Below are 14,729 nucleotides of genomic sequence, written 5' to 3' on the forward strand. Positions count from 1 at the left end.
ATCTGATTTTAGAAATAATCCCAAATCATTCAGAGCTATGCCTTATGGGGAGAGACTAAGCTGGCTATTTCTATTTGAGGACAGATTAAGGCAATGTAATAATATGACAAGTCTCTGAGCTCCCTAAGGGCAGGGACTGTGTCTCATTTGACTTTCTATACCCGGTGCCCACACTATGCCTGGTACATTGCTCGCACTCAGTAAAGCTCAGTTGAATAACTTATTTTATAAATGAATTTATGAAAAAGTTAACTGATTGAATAGTTTGTTAATGGAAAGATGACGTCCTTATGTGGATTGTAAACTGGCTTGGAATATAATTCTAAAGAAGGGGTTCCAATCTGTTTTGTCCGATAGGAATACTGTTTGAATTAAGTGGTTAATGGAGGTTGATTAACTTTGTTCAAAATATTCTTTTCCCTGCCCTATAGGACCCATCCTAAGAGAGGATTATAAACACCCTCTCTCCTGACTGACGCTTGGCAATTTGTCTTACTCTGGCCATAAGAATATGTCCAAAAGTCACTTGTGCACTTCCGAAACACAGCTTTAAGAGCCATTGCGTGGTCCAACTTCCTCTTTTTTTTCTTTTCCAGGAGACCAACAAGGTCCTTGGGTTCCTGAATGAGGATGGCATGAAGCAGAGACACAGTGATTTCAGACAGACATGAGGTGAGAGAGAAATCTTAGTTATCATAAGCCCCTGAGATTTTGTGGTCATTTAGTGACTGTAACATAACATAAACTGTGATGACTGATACTATACATTTCTAAGGTCACTTTTCACAGACCAGAATTCTTTTGCATACATAAGATCCAGCATGTTTGTCAATAGACAAATGTCCACTTGTCTTACTTACACTGGATATTATAGTGTTGTGAACGCTATGTAATGAAATTCCCATGGAAAAAGAATGCTTCAGGTTTGGTGCTTAGTTCTCTCTTCCACGCTCAATTTTTCTTCACCCCAGTGCCATACTCTTTCTGGATAAAAGGTTCATATGCACCCAGGAATCACTTGGTGACTGTTGCCGAAGCTCATTTCCCATCATGTGGCCGCAGAGGACATACTGGGTTGACAAGCTGGGGGGTGTGGAGCAGTGGAAGGAGGCCAGAACTGACTGAACACCCAGACCTATGGACCCGCTGGATCCCCCCTTTCCTTCTTCAGTCAGGTTCTCCAAATAGACTTACGCCCCCCAAGAGGGACAGGAGCAAAGGGAGGCTCTAATGCTTATCAGCCTTAATGACTTATCAGCCTTCTGCCAGAAGTCAGTTTTCCACGTCTGTGAGATGGGAATACTAATGTTTACCATCGAACTTTGTGTAAGAATTAGCCATAATATAAGCAAAGTGTTGAGCAGTGGCACACACGTGTGTGTTTATGCTTCTGTGGTTTCCCACAGGCAATTCCTTTTTTCTGAAGTAGTTCTCCACCTTGAAAATTTATGCCATTCCCTCTAGACTCAGCCTGATGCCACCTTCTCCGTCACCTTTCGCTGTTGTAGTGGATCAGGCATTCCCTCCTTTCTACAGTCCTCATTCTAGAAAGTCTCTCTTTGTCTTGTTATTCTGGGTGAACATAGTTCCTTGCTCCCACTTGATTGTAAGCTCCCTGGATAACAGTGTTGGTACCACAATGGGAGATAGATCAGCTTCACAGTTGAGACAAAGGATTCTGGAATCAGACAGCCCAGGTTCAAACCCGAGCTCCATCAGTGCCTGTTAACCTCTTTCTGTCTCAGTTTCCTCATCTGTAAAATTGGGATATCAATAACCCTTCCTCTTATGGATGTTTGAACAGGGCATTTCTGAAAGGTACCCATGTGGTATCTAGCAGAGTTCTTGGTAGTAGATGTACAAATAAGCTTTCTTAAACCAACAAAAGGTTGCTTGTGCCATTGTAGTAAGAAACACTACGCCTCTCCATCTTCTAGTATGTTCTGTTTAATAGACATATTCCCAGACTGCTGCAGAACATCCATAAATTACGTCTCAAAGCAGTTTCTGGAGAAGCAGGCAGTATTTAAATACTCTGAAGAGATTATTTTCACCAGTTGTGCTTATAAATTATAGGAAGTATTCATTTTTAGTTAATTTGTGTTAAGGAAGGCAATATACAATGCTATTATTTCTTAAACTCTGGTCCAGGTTATTTACAACGGAGATTGGTTACCCCTTTCCAGTTCAGAGCCAGAATTAAAATAAAACAGTCCTCAATACTGCTCCTGTTCTCCCCCACCCACATTCCTGCCGTCTGAAAGGACCTGAAGCAAACATTCTTGATATATTTGGAAGGGAACACAAGTTAGTACAGAACAGCATTTGACCTCTGTCTTGTATTCATGTGAATCTCAGGCTGCTCTACAAGAACTTCCGAAAGTGACATATCTCCCTGCGGGATCAGTGACAGGGGGACAGCTGGCCAGCATCAGAGGGAGCTCAGCCCCAGAAGGACTTCAGGGCGGTCCTGGTAGAAAAGCTAGGGCGAGAGTCTCCTCCCCAGCTGGTACCCTCATAGGGACTTGCTCATCAAGAGTCATTACACAGCCGGGGTCGTGGAGTTACAGATCTGTGGGGATTTGGTATCAATAGGATTATGTTCTTTAGTCTTGTGAATTCAGAAATTCATGAATATTGAAAAAATGCATGTGGTTCACCATAAGAGAATATCGATTAAACTTCTTTACCCAAGTGTCAGCATATTAGCAGTTAATAAAGTGAAGGAAATTGATAGGTAACATTGATCTCTAACTCAGGCAGCAGAATTAGACCTTGGGTGGGTGAGAAATCAAAATGAGTAGAAGTATCCTGTATCCTTGCAAAGAGCTCTAAAGTCAGAGTCCATTCTTTGGCTTCATATTATCGAAAGATTCTTTAATTTAATTTAATATTTATGTATGTGTATACGTATGTATGTATGTACGTATGTATGTATGTATTGCAGTCACCCCTAGAGAGGGAACAAGACAGAGTTGAGCTTGGTGTAAGACTCCAAGGCATTCATATAAATCACATTATGAGCCTGAGTACCTTGGTCCTCTATTCTCTGACTGAATGGCTTCATTACCAAGTAACTCCTCCCCGCATCTCCACTTGAATTAGGATAAATTAAGAGAAAGAACTAACATCTCTTAAGGGTCTATTGAGCCCTATGGACTTTCAATGGGCTAACTTATTTAAACCTATCCACAATACTTTAATTTATATACTATTTCTTTCATTTTACAGGTAAAGAAACAGAGGCTTTCCCAACCAGTAAATTGAAGATCTAGAATATGAATTTGAATCTTCCATATTCCAGAATTCATGCTTTCTATTTTACAATAAACATTTTTTCATAAGAAAAGTGATGCATTCTTACTGTAAAGAACTTTGCAATGTAGAAATATATAGTTAAAAGAATGTATATCCATCATAATCCCACCACTAACTTTTTAGTATTGTCTTTTCTGCCTGTTCATTTTTTGCTTAATTGAGATCATACTACATATTAAATTTCCATATTGCTTTTTAATTTAATATTATATCTAAACATTTTAATGAAATCAGATTCTTTGTAAATCGTTTTGTGATTACACGGTATTCTAGATTATAGCTACGTTTAGTCAACTGTTCTTATTGGGTATTTAAATTATTTTCAGAGATTTGCTTTATAAGTAAATTCTTTAAAATTCACTATGTAAAACTATCTATATATTCTGGATATTTTACAAGATAAATTATGAGAGATGATCTTGGAATTTTGTACATTTAATTTTTAAATAACACTAATTTTCTCCTGTTGTCACGCTTGGCTACCTATTATAATCTAAATTTGGAATTTCATGTATCAGCTACTTCAATCTCTTCAGTTCTGGCACCATCTTCTTAAACTTAACACTTATTTATTTATTTGTTTGTTTGTACACTTATTTGTTGGTAATCAACACCCTCAGAGAGAATTCTAATGCTGAGCCTGAGACCTTGGTCGTCTCCCAACCTGAAGTTGCATCTCTCAGCATCTTCTTTGCCCAGAAAAGAAATTCCAGCTGTTTTCCAGGCCCCAGCACATTTCTATAGAAACTTTCATTGTCTCTATGACAGGAAGTGTTTGTAAATAATTTTAAAATGTTATACTATTTATCCTACTTATTTTACAAAAAGTGCATGGAAAATGAGAAAATGAATACTGATGTGGGAGATAGAAAATGGAAATTTTTAGATAAAGCCCAAATGGCAGATTTTTGCCTTCATTTCGAACCTCACCATCCTTCAGTTATTTGACCGTGTATTCAATAATGAAAACAAAAAATTAAGAAATGTCGAAAATAGATTGTAAAAGATAGTGTCTAAAAAAGGAGATGAAATTAGGGATATTATAATGGTTTTAGCAATTTAGAAATAGAAACTTCCCCTGAGAGCTATTTCTTAACATGTGGCCTGTGAACTTTCTTCATTAGAATAACCTGGGGTTCTTTTCAAGAATGTCAATCCCTCTTTTTGACCAGGAGTGAGAGTTGGAACCAGAAATGACATTTAAATAAATTCCTCAGGAGAATCTTAGCCACTTTAAAATTTGAGAACAACTGACCTTAAAACTTATTTTTCTACTGGTCAGCTTTTCCATGTTTGGGATTCAAGTGGGTTTTCAGAAACGTGATAAATTCAAGGAATGTCTCTAGTACATATCACTGTTAGAGGCTATTCATACACACCAAATTGCTTGAAAACTTCTTTCCACACACTGTCATTTCATAATGTGTTAGATGACCAGTTTCTTTTGAGCAGTGTTCTTCACTAAAATCGTTTTTCTCATTTGCCCAAGTTGCAATTTGTTGTTTGTTTGTTTGTTGTTGTTTCCTGTTTTTTATGGGAATGACAGGACAATTAAGCGTGTGTGTGTTTTAAATTATCAATGTGTGTTACCAATTTATTTGCTTACTGTTGCCTCTTGCCATCCACTCTTGCCATCCAGGAGGCAGCAGTGTGACGGCCAAGTGCGAGTGTGGGTGTGAGGTCAGACAGCCTGGGTTCAGATGCATCCTGTGACACCCACCAACGGGAAGACCCTGGGCAAACCATCCCACATGAGGTGTTGTTTCCATCCGCGTTGTAAGAGCCTTTTTTCCAATGTGTATTACAGCCATCTGTATTTGTTGTTCTGTGAACTCTTCATTCTTATATGCTGTATTCCTTTAACTTTTAAGATCTTAGTATTTCTCCTGAATCTCTGCAGTAGCTCTTTATATAGTAATGATATTAACCCTTTGCCATGTTTATCATAAATATTTTCCCAGTATATTGCTTCCCTACAAAACCTATGCTGTTTTGGAAATATGGCTACAAGTTTTAAAGTGTATATTGTCAATGTATCAACATATTTCTCTGTTATTTCTTTCATTGTTTTACAATTTGAAACCTATTTCCCATCCAGGGATGAAGTCAATTTTTGCCTATATTTTCTTTCATTTATTATTTGAATTGTAAAATTTAACACTTTAATTTAATAAGAGTAATTTATTAATCTATGTTAATGTTGAGCACTATTAAGTACATTTAATTTAGGTGAAATGTATTTCGTTACAGAGTGTAAGGTGCTGATGCTGTTATTGAATAACTAATCCTTCACCTCTGGTTTATATTACACTAGGTTTTTGTGTATATGGTAGATTATATATATTTTATATATAAATTATATTTTATATAAATGATTTCCCTATTTCCCTGCTTTAATCAACTCTGAACTAACAGAATACTGGTCATGATCCTATTGGTTGTGGATCTTTCACAGTAACATTGATGTTAGTCAACATTTGGTTATTTTCCTCCTGATTTTAGTGGTAATAAGTAGAAGTTCAGGTGTTTCCCCATTAAGTATAGAGTAGATGATTGGTTTAATACAGATATTTGTTAATTACGATAGGTAATCGTTCTTCTGCAATAAGAGAATATCTTGAAAATGTAATCAGGGTGTTCTCCTTCATATACTCATTCTGTATGAGCCACCTGGGCTTTGGGGTAGGGTTGTAACAGGATGAGGAGAGAAAGAATTTATTCAATGCTCAGCTTTTAAGTTTCAAAATAGAACTTCAATCTTCCAAACCAGGACTTTTTTTTTTTTTTTTTGAGGAACATTAGGTCTGAGCTAACATCTGTTGCCAATCCTCCTCTTTTTTGCTGAGAAGACTGGCCCTGGGCTAATGTCCGTGCCCATCTTCCTCTACTTTTTATGGGACACTGCTACAGCATGGCTTGACAAGTGGTGCATAGGTCTGCCCCCGGGATCCAAACCCGTGAACCCCAGGTCACTGAAGTGGAGTGCGCACATAACGGCTAGGTCACCGGGCCAGCCCCCCAGGACACTTTGATTGTGAAAGGAGGCACATTAACTATGCTGGGACCACAGGCATAAACCTGGATTGTCCCCACATGAACTGAGAGACTTACTGTCACCCTATCCACAAACAATAGAGCTGGAATAATGCATGCAAATGTAAAAGGACATTTTTTCCTGATGAAGAGGAGGGAAAAATTCTCAGAGCTGGTGAGAGACAGGACAGTGAGGAAAAGCAATGGAGTTAGGGACAGTTCAGTGTCTCTCAGAAAGAATCATGAGCAGGTACCCCAATTCCCTTCAAGGGTTGAATCCCCTGAAGGCAGAGGGAACCTGTGCTTACTCCCAGGTGGACTTAGGAAAGCGGGGAAAGCCCTACAGTTATTCCTATCCTGCTAGTGTGAAGCTGACGTGCCTGTGGGCAAGTGTAGGCACAGGAGGCTCAGAAGGACCGTGCCCAGCCAGGGTGGCATGAGGAGAAGCCAAAGGAGTGAGGCCAGGGCATGGAGAGCCACGCGGCCTGGTAAAGCCCTGCAGTGGTGACCAGAAGGATGAGGGAGCAGATGCTGGTGTGGATAGACACCTGGAGTGAGCAGGAATAACTAGTCGTAGAAAATGAAACAAAGGGAGAATGACAGTTGAGGACCATGGAGCTAGGATGTGTGTCACAAGATCACACTCTGTGTTTGGAAGATAATTCTGACAAAGTTGGTGAAGATGTACTAGGGGAGGGATGTAGATGGCATCTCCAACCACCCTGTCACCCAACTGGACATCCTCAAGTCATCTTTGCCTTCCCCCTCTCCCTCAGCCGAGCTTCCTTAAAGCTGATGACCAAGTCCTATTGTGATGCTCTTGAATCTTCTGCTGTAGCTCATACCTTCTTTATATCTTTCATGCACTTTTGAAATGACTTTCTTACTGCCACTCCTCTCTTCCATTTCAGTAGTTCTTCATCTTCTGGTAGGCCATGGACCCCTTTGAGAGTCGGTTAAAATGTACAGACCTACACTGTCCAATATGGTATCCACTAGCCACATGTAGCTATAGAGCACTTGAACTGCAGCTAGTCCAAATCAAGATGTGCTGTAAGGGTAAGATACTCACCTGATTTCAAACACTTCCTGTGAAAAAAAGGTGTAAAATATATCATTATTCATTTTTTATATCGATTAGTTGTTGAAATGATAATATTTTGGATATATTGGGTTAAATAAATTATGAAACTTTTTATTAAAATTGATTTCACTTGTTTCCTTTTATTTTTTATGTGGCTACTAGAAAATTAAAAATTACATGTGTGGCTCCCATTACATTTTTATTGGTATAGTATAAAGTATGGATACTTGCTTCAGAAAAATGCATGCAGTTACACACATAATTTAAATCCATATTTAGTTGTTGATATTCATGACCCTATTCAAGATTGGTTAAATCCAGGTAGGAAACCATAGATCCAGTCTATTCTTCAGAATACTCTCTGATGGAGTTTTCAAAAAATAAATACAAAAATGTCATGGCTGTGGCTTAAAATATTAACTTTTCTGGCCCTCTTTCCCGACACATCCTGACCACACACATATATCCTGTCCTGTAGTTCCTCCAACAATTTGACCTCCTCACAAATAAGCATGCACATGGCTTCTGCCCTTCCCTCATCCTCTTCCCTCAGCCTAGGTATGCCCTCCTTCCATTTTTTCCCCTGTCTGAATCCTCCTCATTCAACAAGGCCCGTTCAAGTATCATTTCCTTTGTTAATCCTTTTCTGTCATCAAAGTTTGAGTTAGTTACTACTTTTAGAGTCTAACCCATTGCAGAGTGCTCCCACATCACTATTCTGTCAATTTACTTCATGTTTCAGACATACACACATCAATGAGGGTGTTACACATAGACGCATGTATCTGTCTCTTGTACTGCAATATAAACTCTTTTCGGCAATGATCTTATATAGTCAACTTTTGCTTCTCCAGTGCTTTGCATATGGTGGGTGCACCATAAAAGTTTGTTCAGTGAATGAAAACATAATCCTAGAGGAAGAGTAACACGTTAGATTCTGGATAAGTTAATAAATGCCTAAACTAATCAATAGAATTGTAGAAATAGAAAAGAGGAGAAGTAAAGGAGATCTATCTCCTTTGCCCTCCTAGGGCAAGCTAGGAGCTGAGTTCACTTGGGTCTCAGGTGACAGCAAGATATATACAAAGAAGGTTCCAGCAATCACAAAACATTTGACTCTGGGGGCGCTGGGGTGACACTTGAAAACTATCTAATTAAAAGTTGTAGATGAAGCCATGAGAGAAGATGTGATCAAGGGAGAATAGTGTGGGGAAAAAGAAGAGAACCAAGGCCAGAGTCTTGGGTAATAACATTAAGAGTTGGAAGTAAGTAGTGAACCCAACAAAGGAGATAAAGACAAAGAAATCAGAGACGGAGAAATAGACGGGGAGAATGTTATGTCAGAAAAAAACAAAACAACATGAAATATGCCAAAAACTGGGACAGAGTAAGTACCAAGATGTTGAGGAGGTCCTGAGTGCTAAAAGCTACAGAAATCAAGTGTGATGAGGACAGGGAAGAATGTGCTGGATTCTAGGTGTATGAGTAGAAATTGTTCAGATATGTCAAGCAGAAAGGAACTTATTATAGAGAATTAGGTGCTTGTGAAATTGCTGAGAGGGAAAGAAGAGTGAAAATCAGGGGCTGGGCCGTTGGTTTCAAATTCACACGACCCTAGTGGACATCCAGTGACCAGCACTGTTCTCCTCCTATTCCTGCTGCTGTCACCACAGCCCCCACCCACAGAGCTGGACCTGGAACTGCTTGCACCACATCTGTCCACTTCAGCAGGAAGATGGCCTCTGCCTCACCTCAGCCCTCTGAATCTCACAACGGAGCATCTCATTGGCAGAACCTAAATCGCACCTAGAACTCTAACTGCAACGGAGTCTGGGAATTGTAGTTTTTATTCTTTCATCCCTTTCAATACTCAGTAGGAGGATGTAGAAGAGGAAAAAGAATGGGTACAAATGCCCACTGACCTTATCCAACATTTGGGATTAAAAGATGACGTTTGATCCTTGAAAGAGTAGTCTTTCCTTGGCTTGTAGATGGCCATCTTCTTGCTGTGTCTTCACATTGTTTTTTCCTCTGTGTCCTAATCTCCTCTTCTTATGAGGACACCAGTCAGATTGGATTAGGGCCCACCCTAATGATCTCATTTTAACTTAATTACCTCTTTAAAGACCCTGTCTTAAATATAGTCATTTTCTAAGGTACTAGGGATTAGGACTTCAACGTATGAATTTTGGGGGATACACAATTCAGGTGTATTTAATATAATAGGTGTATTTGACTGAAAAACTGTATATATTTTATCCTTTAGGGAGGCAAATTTTGAAGAATGTTAATTTCCCATCAGAGGATGAATTCAGAAACTGAGAGTCATGAATTTGTTTGCTTGAGTTCATGTAGCTAATGAGTGGCAAAGAATTCCACCAAGTTCTAACCCAATGTTCTTGTACATTTGACCCTCCTCTACTCCTCAGCACCTCTTCTTTATGTCATCTAAGCCTGAATGCTTCTTCATACATTAGAACACTTCTTACAGCTTCTGGTATTTGGATGTTGGATTGAATCACGCTGTTATTTCATTAGGGTGGAAAAGCAGAGAAGTAGGTGGTTTTACAATACAGATTGAATAAAAAAAACACAGAAGGATGGGGCTGACCCAAGAGGACAACTTGCTACTGTGTGCCTGCATCAAATCTCCACCATCTCCTTGTAAAACCTGGAGCTGGGATCCTCTAGCTCAGGCCCCATGACTGCTATTACGGCTGCCTGCACCACATGTGCCTGACTGATGTGGCGAGGGTGGCCATATGTGGCTTGTTAATCAATCTCTCTGTCTTGCAGATTGCCTAGAAGATGCCGGATTTCTCCAACTACTCTTTTTGCTAGACTCGCCCTCATCAAGTCTCGAGTAGCTATAAATACAGCCATCTCTGTCTTGTTCCTTAATGATTGGGGTGAAAGATTCTAATGGTGTAATGTACTCATTCTGGACAGGTGATCTGTTCCAATCAGGAATTAAATTAAACAGTATAACACTTTTTTCATCACTGTCTTCTGTGAGGCAGGAGAGTTTGGAGGTTAAGGGAACAGACTTGAATTTTGATTCCTGGCTCTATTTGTCCCCTATTGGGTTTGCAACTTGGCGCCAGTTACCTAACCTTCTAACTCTATTTTCCCTATCTGTAAAGAGGGAATAGTACCAGTATCTTCCTTTAAAGGTTGTCATGAGAATTAAGTAAGAAAATGCAGGAAACACCCATTGTATGGTCTGCCGTATATAATATGTACTCGATAAATATTAGTTATTATTAACATTACAAGTCTTGGAGGAGGATGAGAATGAATGTGAGGACAAGAGCTGAGAAATAAGATTTTGGCTCACATAAAGCAACTGGGGTTTGGGTCTTAAGTTTTCAACTTTATATGTTGCATGTAAAATTCTTTTTCAGATGTTTCATCCCTCTTTCATAGCTCATTCTTATTATATAAATGTATTTGGTATTTCTTTCCCATTTTCACAATTCGTTTTTTATTATTATGAAACAATTCTGGTATATAAAAAGTATGCAGAATAATACAATAAATAAGCATGTACCCACAACCCACATGACATCATAGATTACAAAGCACAGATTGTAAAGCCCATTGTACCTTTCTTTTTTTTTTTAATGTCACATTGGTTTATTTAGATGTTTCTATATATGACCCCTTAAACCTCTCTCTCTCTCATTCAATCTAATATCTGTAATCCTACTCACCTTTATTCCACCTTAAAATGAAAATCCTAGCTGGAGCTCACCATGTGGGCAAAACTTCCCCCAAATGATAGTTCTATTTGATAGCTTGTGAAGAAAGAAGGCAGTGAATAGGAGATAGATAGAAACATTGACAGCTGGGTCCCACACCCTGAAAACGTTGTGTTTTCCCAATTAGGATCGTCCTATTCATTGGCGTAAAAAGAAAACTGCTCCCACCATCTTTCTCTCATCCACTATATTCAGAGCTATGTTTTTCAAATGCTATGCCCTGACTCATCAGTGAGTCATGAAATCAATTCAGTGGGCTGTGACCAGCATGATTAAAAATAATGAAACAGGACAAAATAGAAGAAGAGAAGAGAATTGAGGAGAAAACAAAGCATACGTAGTAAGGATACATTTTCTTATGTGAAACTTTCATTTCAGATTTGTATATCATTGTGTATTTATATATGTAAATGCAGTTTACATGCAGTTACTATGTAAATTACGTTTATATACCATAAACATAATTAAGAAGTTTGTGTTTCTTCCCATGGATTCTAGTGAAAAAACCCTGAAAATGGCTGATATGGAAGACTCGACAATGTTCCAGCAGGCCTGCGGTCCAGTCTTCAGCATCTGACTGGGAAGGAAGCAATGAGGCAAGAAGATGGTATCAAAACAGTGCTTCAAGACCAAGACTTCAGCCTGGAAACTTGAGGCAGGACGTTTTCATCCTCAGCCCTTCTGTCTCCCATCTAAACTGCTCACTTCCTGGGGCTCTATGTGGGCGAGAGTACGCCGCCTTTCATCCTGAAGACCAACACCTTTGAGAACCAAGCTGGACTCTTTCTCATTCTTGTGTTCTCCATCGCACCTACTATCCAATGACTTTCAGAGTAATATGCACAAAGTAGGCATTTCACTAAGTGCTTGTGTTTTAAGGGTGTCTGAGATTTCTTTTGATCAGGGATAGCAAGACACACAGACACAGAAATGACTGTCATGAAGAAAGAAATTGTTTATACTCACAGATACCTAGAAACAGGAGGCCACAAAGAGCCATACTGGGAAGCACTGGGGTTGGTCAAGAGGTAGAGAGAATGAGGGGAAAATATGGGCAAAAGCCTTGACTGTGGTTTTGTGAGAAGAACTGGGCAAAAACAGGCTAAGTAGGTTTAGGGTTGAATAGTTTGAATAATTTCAGTGGGCTCTGGGGTTAGAGGCAGTCCCTAGTTGTCTGGCACGTGGCCCTGGGGTGATTTAGGTAGGGAGAGGTGGCCCTGAGTGTGCAGGCCTGATAAAGGAGGTGGTTGGGAATATGAGCTCCCGATGGGTTGGTTTGCGTATGGAAGGCATGCTCAAAGGTCATTGTTTGCTATCTCTAGGAAATGGCTAGCCCTGGGAGGGCCAGTATCTCCAGCGTCAACAAGGTCTCAAGATGTCCAAGTGCTGAAAATACAGAAAATAAAGAGGCATGATTAATACAGTTTGAGAAATGGGGATAGAGTATCTGATTAATAAAGTTATTCTGTAGTAGTTGTGTTGGAGGCATAGAGCAGAATATATGTCTGTAATCTACATATTTCTCTTTCTCTCTCTCTCTTTCTGTCTCCCATTTATATGCCTTGTTTGGTGCTTGGTATACAATAGCCACTCAAAAGTGTTCCATTTTCTTCCCTTTATATTTAAATGTAATAATAATTTTGAACTAGTAGACATAAACTAGAGTAGTTTTAGTGTAAAAGTAGATTCTTTGGAACAGAACTTTTCATCAAACCAAAAGTTGTAATATCATTAATTGAATGTATCTGCACACGTGCAATTTAGCTCTTTTGACATAATAATGCAAAGAAAAAACGATAATGGTGGTTTATGTTTGTTAGGGTTGCCAGATAAAATATAGAATGCCCAATTAAACTTGAATTTCAGATAAACAAGAGAAATTTTTGGTATAAGTATGTCCCAAATATTGCATGACACCCACTTAGACTAAAATAAATTGTTATTTTCCTGAAATTCAAATATAGCTGGGTATCCTGTACTTTGCTTTTTTTTTTTTTTTTTTGCTAAGTCTGATATCTTGATGTGATAGGCAGAATTCTAAAAATGGTCCCACACCCTCATCTCTGGACCCTGTGAATAGGACGAGCTTCCACTCCCATGTTTATGTTATGTTGTACACAGTCCTGTAACACACAGTTGACCTTAAGATAAGAAGGTTTTCCGGTGGGCCTGAGCTAAGCAAATATACCTTTAAAAGCAGAGAGCTTTCTCTGGCTGAAAGCAGAGAGGAAATGAGAGAGATTCCACGTGTGAGAACTCGACACTCCATGGCTGACTTTGAAGATGGAGGAGGCCACCTGAGAAGAAATGTGGGCAGCTTCAAAGAAATAAGGATGGTCTTTAGTTGGCAGCCAGCAAGGAAACAGGGACTTCTGCTTAAAAATTGCAAGGACCTGAATTCTGCCCAAGTCTGAATGAGCTTGGAAATGGTTTCTTTCGCAGAGCCTCCAGATAAGAACCCAGCCCAGCCTACACCTTGATTTTGGCCTTGTGATATCCAGCACACAGTACCCAGCCAAGCCCTTCTGGACTTTGCACCTACAGAACAGTGAGCTAATATGATGGGCATTGCATTCAGCTGCTGTTTGTGGTACTTATTATGCAGTAGGAGAAGATGAATACACCAAGCATCTACATGCGTTCTTTTTCAAAGCACTTCACATACATTTTTTTTCCTTGATTTTCAAATGCGAGAGGGACAGGATGGGTCTTACGTAAATTTTCAGATATATCCATTCATATTCAGACAAATTAAATGACTTGTCTAAGGTCCCCCGGCTTTGGAACCGCAAATAGAAACCAGGACATCAGTAAGCTTTTTTTAAACAACAAATGTTGAAATAAAATATCTGAAATGAAGCATGGATGTTTGTGAAAATCTAGAAGATTCCTTTGCTCTCTACTTTCTTATCTCCCTTCACTTTCTGGATATGGAAGCATCCTTTTGGAGACGGTTTCCCTTGCTTGGTCCCACGGAAGCATTTTTAAAAGAAGTGAGCTTTAACAGGGGATTGGAAACTAAAGGGAGAGTCAGTTTGGAGGTTTAAAGTCCAAGAGATATGGGGGATTAAGGGTCTATGTACAAGATACTGGGAGAATATTTCCAAAATTATTCTGTCACTTCGCTGATAGGGATAATCCGAGGCTTTGTGTGTGTTCCACAGACCCCTCTCCAAGTATCAAGTTCAAAAGCAGCCTTCTCCGTTCTTCCCTCCACATCTGTGCATGGCTGAGGAGTAGGATTAGGGGGAGGTGAGCCGTGCCTAATGCCCTGGCCCATGTGGCTTTGAGAACGTGATCCATGTTTTCATGGAGAAAGGAGACTGACAAAGAAGACAGCGTGGAGGCCAGCCTGTGTTGGCCTAAGGACTCACGCCACTGAGAGATGAGTGTTCTGAGCCACATCAAGTGCTTACTGCAAGGGCCACTCCAAGTGGCTCCTCAGAAGGAGGTTCCCATCATTTACACCACCCCAACTTCCTCTGATTCTAGGAGCAAATTCCCTCTCATTTCCGTGATCCAGAGTCAATAGC

Source organism: Ceratotherium simum, chromosome 36, assembly GCF_057802395.1.
Source record: "Ceratotherium simum simum isolate JZ-2026a chromosome 36, ASM5780239v1, whole genome shotgun sequence".
NCBI classification, from domain to species: Eukaryota; Metazoa; Chordata; class Mammalia; order Perissodactyla; family Rhinocerotidae; genus Ceratotherium; species Ceratotherium simum.